We start from the raw sequence: 14,817 nt of genomic DNA, 5'->3' as shown, positions 1-14,817 counted from the left end.
AAATAATTAAATAAATAAGTAAATATAAAAACATAAAAATAAAATAAAATAAAACATAGAAAAGAAAAATAAATTAATAAATACAAATTATGGAATTAAAATAAACAAATATATATATATATATATATATATATATATATATATATATATATATATATATATATATATATATATATATATGAATAATCGAATAAATTAAAATAAAATGAATAAAGAAAGAAACACAAACAAATAAATAAATATAAAAAAAATTACATAAATGAATAAATCAATAAACAATAGATAAATATATAAATTAATTAATTAATTAATCAACAAATAAATAAATAAGTAAATATAAAAATACATCAATAAATATAAAAATTACTGAATAAATAAATAAATAAACAAGTCTTCAAAGAATAAGTGGTCAGATATGCAGAAACACCTACTGACCCATCCGGGGCTCAAACCAGCGACCTTCTTGTTGCGAGGCTACAGTGCTAACCACTGAGCCACCATCTTGCCCCAAATTTAAATATGGAAATTGTTAATTAAAAGATATATATTTTTAAGTGTGGTAAAAATGCTGTGGTTTTGGATTTTTAAATTAATTTTTATTTTCATTTCTGACCTGGAGATACACTTAAAAACATTCTGGCTTCCTTTACCCCACATATGAACAAACCCGACTCCAGAGTTCAATTTTTACATTCAGTTTTTAACCCAAATATTAGGTTTGTCCATCTTTGCCCCATCATTGCACTGTAGAAATATCAGTAAATTAGCAGTTTACCATATTTTGTGATTAATTATTTTATTTTCCCCCATTTATTCCTGCTTTTGAATTGCATTATGAGATACATACAATTCACAGCCACTTTATTAGGTACACCTGTCTAACTGATTGTTACCATTGTTACCATGTTAAATTTCTAATCAGCCAATCACATGGCAGCAGCTCACTGCATTTAGGCGTGTAGACATGGTCAATCCAACTGCTGAGTTTCTAAAGGATCATGTAACTGCAGTGATGATGCTAAAAAAATCAGTTTGAAATCAAAGCAATAAATTACAGTTTAAAATATATTCACATAAAAATCAGTTATGTTAAACAGAAAAAAATATTTCAAATTTTAACCGTTATTTTCTGTATTTTAAAGTATGTTCAAATAAAACTGTTATTTTTAACAGTAAAAATATTTCAAATTGTAACCGTTACTTTCTGTATTTTAAAATATATTCAAATAAAAATTTGTTATTTTAAACAGCTAAAATATAAAAAATTTCAACCGTTATTTTCTGTATTTTTAAATATATTCAAATAAAAATGTGTTATTTTAAACAGTTAAAATATTTAAAATTTCAACCGTTATTTTCTGTATTTTTAAATATATTAAAATAAAAATGTGATATTTTAAACAGTTAAAATATTTAAAATTTTAACCGTTATTTTCTGTATTTTTAAATATATTCAAATAAAAATGTGTTATTTTAAACAGAAAAAACATTTTACATTTTAACCGTTATTTTCTGTAATTTATAATTATTCAAATAAAAATCTGTTATTTTAAACAAAACAAAAAAAAATTTACATTTTAAGTATTATTTTCTGTATTTTAGAGTATATTCAAATAAGAATCAGTTATTTTAAACAGAAAAAATATTTCAAATTTTAACAGTTCTTTTCTGTATTTTAAACCAAATAAAAGCAGGTTTAATAAGACTATCGGCAGTGTGTATATCTGACTGGACACTGAGTTCTGTGAGTGTAACTCTGAGTGAAATACCTGTTCAAGGCTGTAATTATGAGTAAACAGAACAGGTGCGCCGCAACGATTATTGCCACATTTTTAGCCAAGTCTCTTACGAATGATGAGATTTATTCTGCTGAACGTGCTGAGTGCATCTGAACAAGCCGACGCCAAGGCCAAAAGTTCTGTGCAGTCCAGAGTAAATGGAAAATAATGGTGAAATAAATGAATATTTCAGTGCTGCAGCGCTCGCAAACGCATTGTAAATCAACACTGGAGTGGCTGCACACATACACAAGCGCACACACACACAGAACAGCTAAAAACACCCCATTTAACACACACACACACACTCAGGGCACAAATGTACAATAATGCTTGCATAAACAAAAAAATAGAAAAACACCTTTTACATGCCAGACCTGATCAATCACTCCTGCAGCATTAGTGTGTGTGTGTGTGTGAGAGAGAGAGAGAGAGAGAGAGAGAGAGTTCACAACCCATTTACTTCCATAATGGGATGTATTTGTGCGTGTGTGTTATAATACCCAGTAATATACGTACTGTAAAATATGTATTATGCTTCAAGTAAAAACAGATGTGATTAATAGGTGTCATTTAGTCCAGAACCTGTTAAAATACTGTTTGTGTATGTAGAGACATTTTGCCTTGAAGATATGAGCTTAAAACTCCCACTACAGCTATTTCTGTCCGTCTCTGCCTCCTGATTCATACATTCAGCTTCAATTATCATCAAGTAATATTCTATATTAGTATATTAGTCTAATTTTCATCTTCCTGTGCGTTTACTCCACAGAGTTAAATAAACATCTGCATGAAACCTCTATTTCTGCATTATTTGTAACTCAGTTAAACATATTTTGTGTTCGTCTCTTAGTTCTGCTCTATTTGTCATTACTGTCGACTCTGTTGTTAACGGCAAGTGTTAGTGTCAACTCTGTTATAGTCAACTCTGTTAATGTTATCATCTAATGCTACTGTCAGCTCTGTTATTGACAACTGTTACCATCAATTCCATTGTTATCGTCAACTCTGTTGTTATTGGCAAGTTTTATATTCAACTTTGTTACCATCAATTCCATTGTTACCATTGACTCTGTTGTACCCACTGACTGTGCTGTTGTCAGTGTAAGTGTAAGTGTCAACACTGTTATTGTCAACTCCATTATTGTCTATTGTGTTACTGTTGACACTGTTACCGTTAATTTCATTGTTATCATCGACTCTGTTATGGTCGACTCTGTTGTTAACAGCAAGTGTTAGTGTTAACTCTGTTATTGTCAACTCTGTTAATGTTATCATCAAGTGTTACTGACAACTATGATACAACTATGTTATCATCAATTCCTCTGCTATCGTCAGCTCTGTTGTTAACGGCAAGAGTTATTTTCAACTCTGTAACAATCAATTGCATTGTTACCGTGGACTCTGTTGTTACCGTGGACTCTGTTGTTACCATGGACTCTGTTGTTACCGTGGACTCTGTTGTTACCGTGGACTCTGTTGTTACCGTGGACTCTGTTGTTACCGTGGACTCTGTTGTTACCGGCAAGTGTTAGAGTTAACTCTGTTATTGTTAACTCTGTTAATGTTATCACCAAGTGTTACTGTCAACTCTGTTACTGACAACTATGGTACAACTACGTTACCATCAATTCCGCTGCTATCGTCAACTCTGTTGTTACCGGCAAGTGTTAGAGTCAACTCTGTTGTTAACAGCAAGTGTTAGTGTTAACTCTGTTATTGTCAACTCTGTTAATGTTATCATCAAGTGTTACTGACAACTATGGTACAACTATGTTACCATCAATTCTGCTGGTATCGTCAGCTCTGTTGTTAACGGTAAGAGTTATTTTCAACTCTGTAACAATCAATTGCATTGTTACCGTGGACTCTGTTGTTACCGTCGACTCTGTTGTTATCGGCAAGTGTTAGTGTCAACGATGCTATTGTCAACACCATTATTGTCGACTGTGTTACCGCCGACTCTTGTTACCCTTAGTACCATTGTTATCATCGACTCTGTTATGGTCGACTCTGTTATCGTCCACTATGTTGTTACCGGCAAGTGTTAGTGTCAACTCTGTTATAGTCAACTCTGTTAATGTTATCATCAAGTGTTACTGTCAACTCTGTTACTGACAACTATGTTACCGTCAATTCCGCTGCTTTAGTCAACTCTATTGTTATCGGCAAGAGTAATTTTTAACTCTGTTACTGTGAATTCCGTTGTTAATGTCGACTCTGTTATTATCGGCAGGTGTTAGTGTCAACACTGTTATTGTGAACTCCGTTATTGTCGACTGTGTTACCGTCGACTCTATAACTGATAATTCCTTGGTTATCATCGACTCTGTTATGGTTGACTTTGTTGTGACCGGTAAGTGTTAGTGTCAACACTGTTATTGTCAACTCCGTTATTGTCGACTGTGTTACCGTCGACTCTATTACTGTTAATTCCTTGGTTATCATCGACTCTGTTATGGTCGACTTTGTTGTGACCGGCAAGTGTTAGTGTCAACTCTGTTACCGTCAATTCCGTTGTTATTGTCAACTGTTGTTATTGGCAAGATTCTTTTTCAACTTTGTTACTGTAAATCTCATTGTTATCGCCGACCATTGACTCTGTTGTTATCGGTAAATGTTAGTGTCAACACTGTTATTGTCAACTCCATTATTATTGACTGTGTTACCATCAATTCCATTATTATCATCGACTCTGTTATGGTCGACTCTAAAACTTGCCGGTAACAACAGTGTCAACTCTGTTAATGTCTGTTTATGTCATCAAGTGTTACTGTCAACTCTGTTACTGACAACTATGTTACCATCAATTCCGTTGTTTTCGTTAACTCTGTTGTTATCGGCAAGTGTTATTTTAACTCTGTTATCGTCAATTCCATGGTTATCGTTGACTTTGTTGTTACCGTCGACTCTTTTGTTATTAGGAAGTGTCAACAATGTTATGGTTGACTGTGTTTTCGTCAACTGTGTTTTTGTCGACTCTGTTACCGTCAATTCCATTGTTAACATAGACTCTGTCTTATCATTAAGTGTTATCAACAACTCTGTTGTTATCGGCAAGTGTTATTTTTAATTATGTTACCGTCAATTCCATTGTTATTGCCGACACTGTTGTTTTCGGCAAGTGTTAGTGCCAACACTCTTATTGTCAACTCCATTATCGTCAACTGTGTTACCGTCGGCTGTGTTGTCGTTGATTCTGTTACCGTCAATTCCATTATCATCAACTTTGTTATGGTCGACTCTGTTGTTATCGGCAAGTGTTAGTGCCAACACTGTTGTTGTCAATTCCATTGTTATCATTGACTCTGTTATGGTCGACTGTTTTTACTGTTGACTCTGTGGTTACCAGCAAGTGTTAGTGTCAACTCTGTTACCGTCAGGTTTGTTGTTATTGTCAAGTGTTACTAGAGGGACTTAGTCACAGAATCAAATGTTTTCGATCACATTTAAGAATTTGCCATTATTTTACAATAATAGTGGATTAAAATTACTGTAAATTTTACTTTTCTGTGTATCATTCTAGTTGTAATTTGACGTGTGTGTGTGTGTGTGTGTGTGTGTGTGTGTGTGTGTGTGCGCGAGTTTTACTTTATGTGTGAGTTTGTGTATTTGTTTCTCTGATGATAGTTGTGCCTGTTATGCTGATGTGTATGTGTATTGTGCATGCGTATCTGAATGTGTGTGTGTGTGTGTGTGTGTGTGTGCGTGTGTGAGAGCATCTGAGTGTGTGTGTATGTGCATTTGTGAGCGTCTGTGTGCGTGCATGAGTGAGAATGTGAGTGTGTGTGAGTGTGTGTGTGTGTGTGTGTGTGTGCGTGTGTGCGTGACCGTCTGTGTGTGTGTGTGTGTGTGATGTATGTTCTCAGGCCTGTTGTAAGGCCTCCGCTGCACCGCTGACAGCTCCACTCTATTGTCTTCCTCCAGACTCCTGCAGTAAGTGTTATCTGATCATATATTCAGGCTTTTGTCGGAAACACGAGCGTGAGCACGGCAGATTTACTGAGCGCTGAAAGAAAACCAGCTCATCTTCTATTCTGCCGCCGCTGTCAGACACTCTGAAGGTGACAATGGAGCCGCCGCTCACCGCCGGCCCTGAAAAAAACGCTCTGACAGGATTTCAAGAACCGGAGGACTTACAGCAGTAGAAGCGCACATCTGAGATCAGTGCTCAGGAAGAGCTTCGGAAACTCAGAGTTCAGCCATCAGGACGAATATCGATAAAATAAGCCAACATGTTCATCAGTTAGGCCAAAAACAGAAAAGATTATTATTAATAATTAAAAACAAAATTTACTTAAATAATAATTCAGAACAATGACATGGACAGATATAACAACGACAGATCAATAACCACAGTTACCATAGCAACTACAGATTTACCATGACAGACCAATTACTATATTTGTTTTGAAAATGTATTGTTGAAAATACGAATTTGTAGAAAATAACCGTATTGGGTAATTATGTTATATTACAGTAGCTATTATATTACCAGACAGATCACTTACTATCACTTTTGTGTTACCATAGCAACTATAGAAATACCATCATGGATCAGTTACTATAATGGTGTTACCATAGCAACTATAAAACTCCCACCACAGATCAGCTACAAGTTGTTGCGTTTCCATAGCAACTGCAGAACGACCACCACAAATCAGTTACTATGGTTTCGTTACCACCGCAACTGTAAAACAACCACCACAGATCAGTTGCTATAGTTGTCTAATTTGATGATTCACATCAACTACTATAGTTGTTGTGTAACCATAGCAACTACAGAATTATACTGCCATAGCAACTATACAATTACGACAGCAGATCAGTTATTGTAGATGCGGTTACCATAGCAACTATAAAACTATCACTATGGATCAGTCACTATAGTTGTTGTGTTACCATAGCAACTCTAGAACTACCACCATAGATCAGTTACTTCAACTCGATGATCAGGATCTACTACTCTAGTTGTCTTATTGCCATAGCAACTAAAGAATTAAATTGCCATAACAACTATAGAATTACAACAACAGATGAGTTACTCAGGTTGTTGTGTTACCAAATAAACCATGGAAGTACCACCATGGATCAGTTACTATAGTTGTATAATTCAATGATTCACATCAACTACTAGAGTTGTTGTGTTGCCATAGCAACTACAGAATTGTATTACCATAGCAACAGTAGAACTACCACCACAGATCTGTTACTATAGTTGTTGTGTTACCATAGCAACTACATAACTACCACCACAGATGTTACTCTAGTTGTTGTATTACCATCGCAACCACAGAAATAAATTGCCATAGCAACTATAGAATTACAAGAACATATAAGTTATTGCCGTTGTGTTACTATAGCAACTGTAGAACTAACACCACAGATTAGCTACTGTAGTTGTCCAGTTCGATGATTCGCATCAACTACTCTAGTTGTTTTCTTACCATAGAAACTATAGAATTACAACAACATATCAGTTATTGTAGTTGTTGTATTACCATAGCAGAAAATTAAACTGCCATAGCAACTATAGAATTACAATAACAGATGTTGTTGTGTTACCATAGCAACTGTAAAACTACAACCGCTGATCAGTTACTATAATTGTCCAATTCAATGATTCGAAGCAGCTATTATAGTTTTCGTGTAACCATAGCAACTGCAGAACTACCACCACAGATCAGTTAATGTAGTTGTTCAATTCGATGATTCAGATCAACTACTCTAGTTGTTGTATTTCCATAGCAACCACGGAATTAAATTGTCCTAGCAACAATAGAATTACCACCACAGATCAGTCACTATAGTTGTTTAATTCGATGATTCACATCAACTATTCTAGTTGTGGTGTAACCATAGCAACTACAGAAGTATATTACAATAGCAACTATAGAATTAACTTAACAGATCAGTTACTGTAGCTGTTGTGTCACCATAGCAACTACGTAACTACCACCACAGATCAGTTACTGTAGTTGTTTAGTTCGATGATTCAGATCAGCTACTCTGGTTGCCGTAGTACCATAGCAACTACAGACGTATACTACAATAACGACTATAAAATTACCACAGCAGATCAATTATTGTAGTTGTTGTGTTACCATAGTAACTGTAGAACTACCTCAACAGATCATTTACTAGATTTGCGGTATCATAGCAACTATAGAATAACCATGACAGATGAGTTACTATAGTTGTTGTGTTACCATAACAACAACAGAACTGCCACAACCGATTAACTTGTATTCTTTAATACAGAATGGTTCAGAAAGACTACAGAGTTTACAATAGAATACTAGTGAATTAATAGTACATATTCACTTGGGCAAGTGATTTGAAGGAAAGCGGCAACGAATAAGTATTTCAGATGACAACTAATGAGTATTATGGGGCCAAACCGTGAGTTTCTTTCATAAGTCAATAACTGTTTCTCGCTCTAAATCCTCCCGGCAGGAGTTTTGCTCCCTGAAACGACTGCTAGACTGCATGACACACACAGTTTGATGAGTTAGTTAGTTGAGAAAGTCTATGTTTCCGTCAGCGAGTCCCTGCAGATCCGCTGAAGTTGATCAAGGTTTATTATATCTCCGTTTGACTGTAGTTTTGATGTGTGATGTGTTTACAGGTGTGGGTGGAAAACGCTCGTCCTGATTCTCCAGCAGGCACCGGGGACAGAAAGCAGGTTATCTCTGCTTAATATGTGGAGTCGTACATCAAAAAGACAAATGCAAATCAAAGCGGCGGAGTCAGAGCCTCTCCTGAATACTTCACACATGGCTAATCTCTCATATCTGCTGAACGTGTGGAGCCGGATCAGCGAGGGGCCCCCGGCACGCACGTGTGTGTGAACACGGCCCTCAGCGTGTGCTAAACCCATGCAAACACACACTTAATGCCGGCCCATTGATCATCTGTGTTTGCGCTTCACAAAACGCCTGTTTGTTTCCAGAGATGCGCATAAATCTCAGACTCGAGGGGCGACTGTATTTCAATCAGTGTTGGCGCTCGATTGTTTTGTTTTTTTCTGCGGCGCCTCTGAACACAGCGGCTGCTCCACACGGAGGACAGAAGACGCAGACGATTGATTTATAATGGAGGAAAACTCTGGGTAATTTGACTGGATTCAAAACTGACGAGTTTGTGCTATAAAGAGAACATTATAAAGGTCTATTGAAATGTGAAACGTTAATATTTGTTAATAAAATAAAATAAATAAAATTTAAAATGTAAAATTAAATTTAAAACATAAAATTTTAAATAATAAATAAAACATTAAATAATAAATAAAATAAAATAATAATAAAATAATATTAAAAAATTAAATGAAAATAAAAAATAATATTATTGTTATTGCAAAGCGACATGGTGGCAGAGTGGGTAGCGATGTTGGGTCAAAATGGACAAACACAACTTTGTTTTTGTTTTTTATTATGAAATTTATATGACACTATTTTTAATCCAACTGTTGGGTTTGCCTATATTTGACCTAACAAAAACTTACAAAAGCGCAGCATTTTTTATTCCGCTTTAAAAACTATATGTTTATTGACAATTTCCATATATAAATTAGGGGCAAGATTGTGGCTCAGTGGTTAGCACTGTGGCCTCACAGCAAGAAGGTCCCTAGTTTAAGTCTCTGCTGGGTCAGTTGGTGTTTCTGTGTGGAGTTTGCATGTTCTCCCCATTGGCGTGAGTTTCCTTCAGGTGCTCCGGTTTCCCCCACAGTCCAAACACATGTGCTATAGGGGAACTGGGTAAGCTAAATTGTCCATAGTGTATGAGTGTGTATGAGTGTGGGATGGGTTGCAGCTGGAAGAGCATCGGCTGTGTAAAACATATGCTGAATAAGTTGGCAGTTCATTCCGCTGTGGTGACCCCAGATTAATAAAAGAACTAAGCCGAAAAGAAATTAATGAATGTATTTTTTAAATTATTAAATGTTTTTTTTTATACATTATTTTATATTTTATTTAATGTTTTTAATTTTATGAATGAATGACGAATGTTATTGCACTCTATAACTCTTCTTTTCATGTAAAATGTTCATATTTGTTTTAAAAATAAAATATAAAATAATTACATTAAATAAAATTCTAAATATAAAGAAAATAATAGAATAAAGTAAAAAATACATTTAACAAAATAAATAATAAAATATAATGTTATTGCACTCTATAAGTCTTCTTTTCATGTAAAATGTTTTTTTTTTAAATAAAAAACATATACAAAATAAAATGATAACAAAATGTAAAATATTTTAAAATATATACAAAAAAATCATATATAATGTTATTCTACTCTATAAGTCGACTTCATCAACGAAAATAGCACGTCTTTACTTAAATGACTTTGAAGTTTGGATAAATTTGGATCTTTTCCTTACACAAACCTAAATCTCATTCATTCATTTTCCTTCAGTTTAGTACTGTTTTTTTTCCGTTTAGCCGCAACCTAGTACTCATTCACTCACACACACTCATACACTACAGCCAGTGTAGTTGATCAGTTCCCCTATAGCGCATGTGTTTGGACTGTGGGGGAAACCGGAGCACCCGGAGGAAACCCACACCAACACGGGGAGAACATCCAAACTCCACACAGAAACACCGACTGATCCAGCCAGGGCTCGAACCAGCGACCTTCTTGCTTTGAGGCTACAGTTCTAACCACCGAACCCCCATATATATGATAACATGATGCTAAAATTGTTTTTTTTTTTTTACTTTTGACATCAATAAATTATCCTGAAAATCTGTCTTCTATCTTGAAGGTCTATTTATTTCCCTTCACAATTAATATTCCGTCATTATTTACTAAGCATCATGTCATTTCTTTCAGTCCTTTGTCTGTTAAAAAAGGAGATATTTCGGGATTCATTGTTGTTTGCTTTCCAAAAACTCTTCAAAATATCCGACAGAAGGGTTTCAGGTTTGAAATGACAAGACTGGAGAGCAAATGCTGGTTTTTGAGTGAGACGTGCTTTTAAGTTTGTTTATTTGACTATTTTAACCGTTCAGCATTATACTGTATAATCAGGAGAGCTTTATTAATCTGATCACTTCGCTAGCTGTATAACTGATCTGTTGTTCAGATGACAAAACATCTTCACCGAGGAACTTTCAGACCACAAAAACTCCAGAAAAAACAGCTTTGAAAGGTGTGAAATAATGCAAATCCAGCGCCTTTAAACAGTCAAATATTGAAATTTTATGAAAAACTAATGCAAGTGAGTCTTTGTAAAGTTTTAATATCATCTTCTGTCACTTCTCCACTACATGCATCTTGATTTAAGAATCTTTATATATCTGCATCATGGAAAATGAGACAAACTCTGAACAAGTCAAGATCAAAAATATTTACTAGTCATTTATAGTGTATATTATAGGATATAGTGTGGTAATTATATACTTATATTATTATTATTATTATTATTATTATATACTTGCTATGGTAGTACGACAATAGTAATCGCTCTGTTGTGGTGATTCTACAGTTGCTATGGTAACACAACTATAGTAATTGATCTGTTGTGGTAATTTCACTGCTGCTATGGTAACACAACAGCTGTAGTAATTAAACTAATATTGGTAATTCTAGAGTTACTATGGTAACAACAATGATAGTATTGGTTTGTTGTGGTAATTCTACAGTTCCTATGGTAACACGACAACTAATCAAACTAATATTGGTAATTCTACAGTTACCATGGTAACACAACATTAGTAATTGACTTGTTGTGGTAATTTTACAGTTGCTATGGTAACACGACAACAAATCAAACTAATATTGGTAATTCTAGAGTTACTATGGTAACACAACAATGATAGTAATTGATTTGTTGTGGTAATTGTAGTTGCTATAGTAACACGACAACTAATCAAACTAATATTGGTAATTCTAGAGTTACTATGGTAACAAAACATTAGTAATTGATTTGTTATGGTAATTCTACAGTTGCTATGGTAACATGACAACTAATCAAACTAATATTGGTAATTCTAGAGTTACTATGGTAACACAACAATGATAGTAATTGATTTGTTGTGGTAATTGTAGTTGCTATAGTAACACGACAACTAATCAAACTAATATTGGTAATTTTATAGTTACAATGGTAAAACAACAACAAAAGTAATTGATTTGTTGTGGTAATTCTACAGTTGCTATGGTAACATGACAACAAATTAAATGAATATTGGTAATTCTATAGTTACTATGGTAACACAACAACGGTAGTAATTGATTTGTTGTGATAATTCCATAGTTGCTATGGTAACATGACAACTGTAGTAATTGATTTATTGTAGTAATTCACAAGTAGTGATGCTACTAGGTGAACTACATTTCTCAGTAGCGTCGCTACTTTCTAAATTAATTAGCTTTTCAGTAGCGAAGCTATTTTATTAGTAAAGTAGCACAGTGGCATCCACACAAGCTACATTTACCGATCCAAATCAATAAGTGACGTCATTGACATTCAAACTTTTTGGTGCGTTACTGCCATCTCTCACAATGGGGTGTGTTTCCGAAAAACATTTGTTAGTCAATTAAGGTTGCAAGTTTCGTCGTTTCAATGAGCATTTGAAAACTGCATCGCAAACTTGTATGCTTGCAACTACACCAGAGCTGTAGTTAGAAACAGAGTTCCTGGCTGTGTTCTATTCCCATTATCCCCCCTATGCCTTATTCCTTTAGAACATTCCAACATTTAAACTTGGAATGATGTAAAATAAAGCATTAAAGTCATCTCTCTTTGCTGTAATTTGCTTTCAAAGTATATTTACAGTTCAGTTTTAGTGATCTTCATGTTTACAATTGTGCTCCCTTCACAGTGCACTTCGAAAACCGTGATATCATTTTGAACACAGCCGTGGCTCATGACGAAAGCTATAGGTGACCTATTAATTAAAAGCGGAATTTATGTTACGTCTCCAAAGCTTATGAAAACAAAATCACAGCAAGCGCTAATGCTTTTCATTTATAGTGGGTTATTTATGAAGTATCTGTGCTGGATATGACAGGAGCCTGCTAACTAAAACATTTCTGCAGTGATTTACATGCGTCAAATTGTAATAGTAGATTTTAAAACATGAATAAATAAATAAACAATATCCTACTTAATTATATTAATGATAACAATAATCATAATCATTAATATTATTATTAAAGTAGTATCTTTTCATTTCCTAATACATAATAAATATTACATTTAATGCTTAGTAGATAATGACGGAATATTAATTGTGAAGGGAAATAAATAGACCTTCAAGATAGAAGACAGATTTTCAGGATAATTTATTGATGTCAAAAGTAAAAAAAAAAAAAAATTTAGCATCATGTTATAATATATATGGGGGTTCGGTGGATAGAACTGTAAGTAAGAAGGTCGCTGGTTCGAGCCCTGGCTGGATCAGTTGGTGTTTCTGTGTGGAGTTTGCATGTTCTCCCCGTGTTGGCGTGGGTTTCCTCCGGGTGCTCCGGTTTCCCCCACAGTCCAAACACATGCGCTATAGGGGAACTGATCAACTACACTGGCTGTAGTGTATGAGTGTGTGTGAGTGAATGAGTACTGGGTTGCGGCTAAACGAAAAAAAAAGCAGTACTAAACTGAAGGAAAATGAATGAATGAGATTTAGGTTTGTGAAAGGAAAAGATCCAAATTTATCCAAACTTCAAAGTCATTTAAGTAAAGACGTGCTATTTTCGTTGATGAAGTCGACTTATAGAGTAGAATAACATTATATATGATTTTTTTTTTGTATTTATTTTAAAATATTTTACATTTTATTATCATTTTATTTTGTATATGTTTTTTATAAAAAAAAAAACATTTTACATGAAAAGAAGACTTATAGAGTGCAATAACATTATATTTTATTATTTATTTTGTTAAATATATTTTTACTTTATTCTATTATTTTCTTTATATTTAGAATTTTATTTAATGTAATTATTTTATATTTTATTTTTAAAACAAATATGAACATTTTACATGAAAAGAAGAGTTATAGAGTGCAATAACATTCCTCATTCATTTATAAAACTAACATTAAATAAAATATAAAATAATATATAAAAATAAAACATTTAATAATTTAAAAAATACATTCATTAATCTTTTTTTGGCTTAGTTCTTTTATTAATCTGGGGTAACCACAGCGGAATGAACTGCCAACTTATTCAGCATATGTTTTACACAGCAGATGCTCTTCCAGCTGCAGCACATCCCACACTCATACACTATGGACAATTTAGCTTACATGCGTCAAATTGTAATAGTAGATTTTACATGCGTCAAATTGTAATAGTAGATTTTAAAACATGAATAAATAAATAAACAATATCCTACTTAATTATATTAATGATAACAATATTCATAATCATTAATATTATTATTAAAGTAGTATCTTTTCATTTCCTAATACATAATAAATATTACATTTAATTTCTTAATAAATTGCCTTATTATTAATTTATTTATTTTTGAAATTAGAATAGTGTTAGCTTTTTAAAGTGATTTTATGCTTTAGAATAGACAGTGTAATGTTCTCAATAATATCTGTAAAGGAAACACAGACCCTATTCGCCTTATCCTTCGCAGACGAGTGGGCGAAGCCATTTAAATCTTTTTGGCTCGAGACTTCCGGTCTCATTCACTTCCATTCATTTTTAGACATTAAAAACTGCTCGTTTCGCTGTTTGATGTTGCAAACAACCCGGGCTCATTGTGGAAACGTAGCCCCACGGACGTTTCTGTGAACCGCGATTTACCTCCCGGGAGGTACATATTCGAGCGTTTTTTGTTTTCGCGGATCCGCAAGAGGGCGCGGTGCGCGCTTTTTCGCCTCTCAGGCGCCTCTCGGGAGCGCGCACCGTTCGCGCCCAAGCCCGCGCCATTCTCTTCTCTTCTTCCTCCTCCTCCTCCTCCTTCCCTAAACCCGAGCAACGGTTCGCAAAAGCTGTCCAGAAAAAAAGAAAAAAGCAAAAGCCATAATCTTCGATTTCGACCGCGTTTTCGGATCCCACCGCGTTCTCG

The 14,817-nt window shown here is 34.3% G+C and overlaps 1 protein-coding gene across 22 annotated transcripts in view; it reads right to left on the bottom strand.

The window, feature by feature from the left end:
- The window catches only part of si:ch1073-391i24.1, a 329,366-nt gene that overhangs the window by 210,352 nt on the left and 104,197 nt on the right, over positions 1-14,817 (bottom strand).

The sequence above is a fragment of the Danio rerio genome, chromosome 2, assembly GCF_052040795.2.
Source record: "Danio rerio strain M-AB ecotype USA chromosome 2, GRCz13ab, whole genome shotgun sequence".
NCBI classification, from domain to species: domain Eukaryota; kingdom Metazoa; phylum Chordata; class Actinopteri; order Cypriniformes; family Danionidae; genus Danio; species Danio rerio.
The sequence above is the reverse complement of the archived record's forward strand: the minus strand, read 5'-3'. Positions and strand labels throughout refer to the sequence as shown.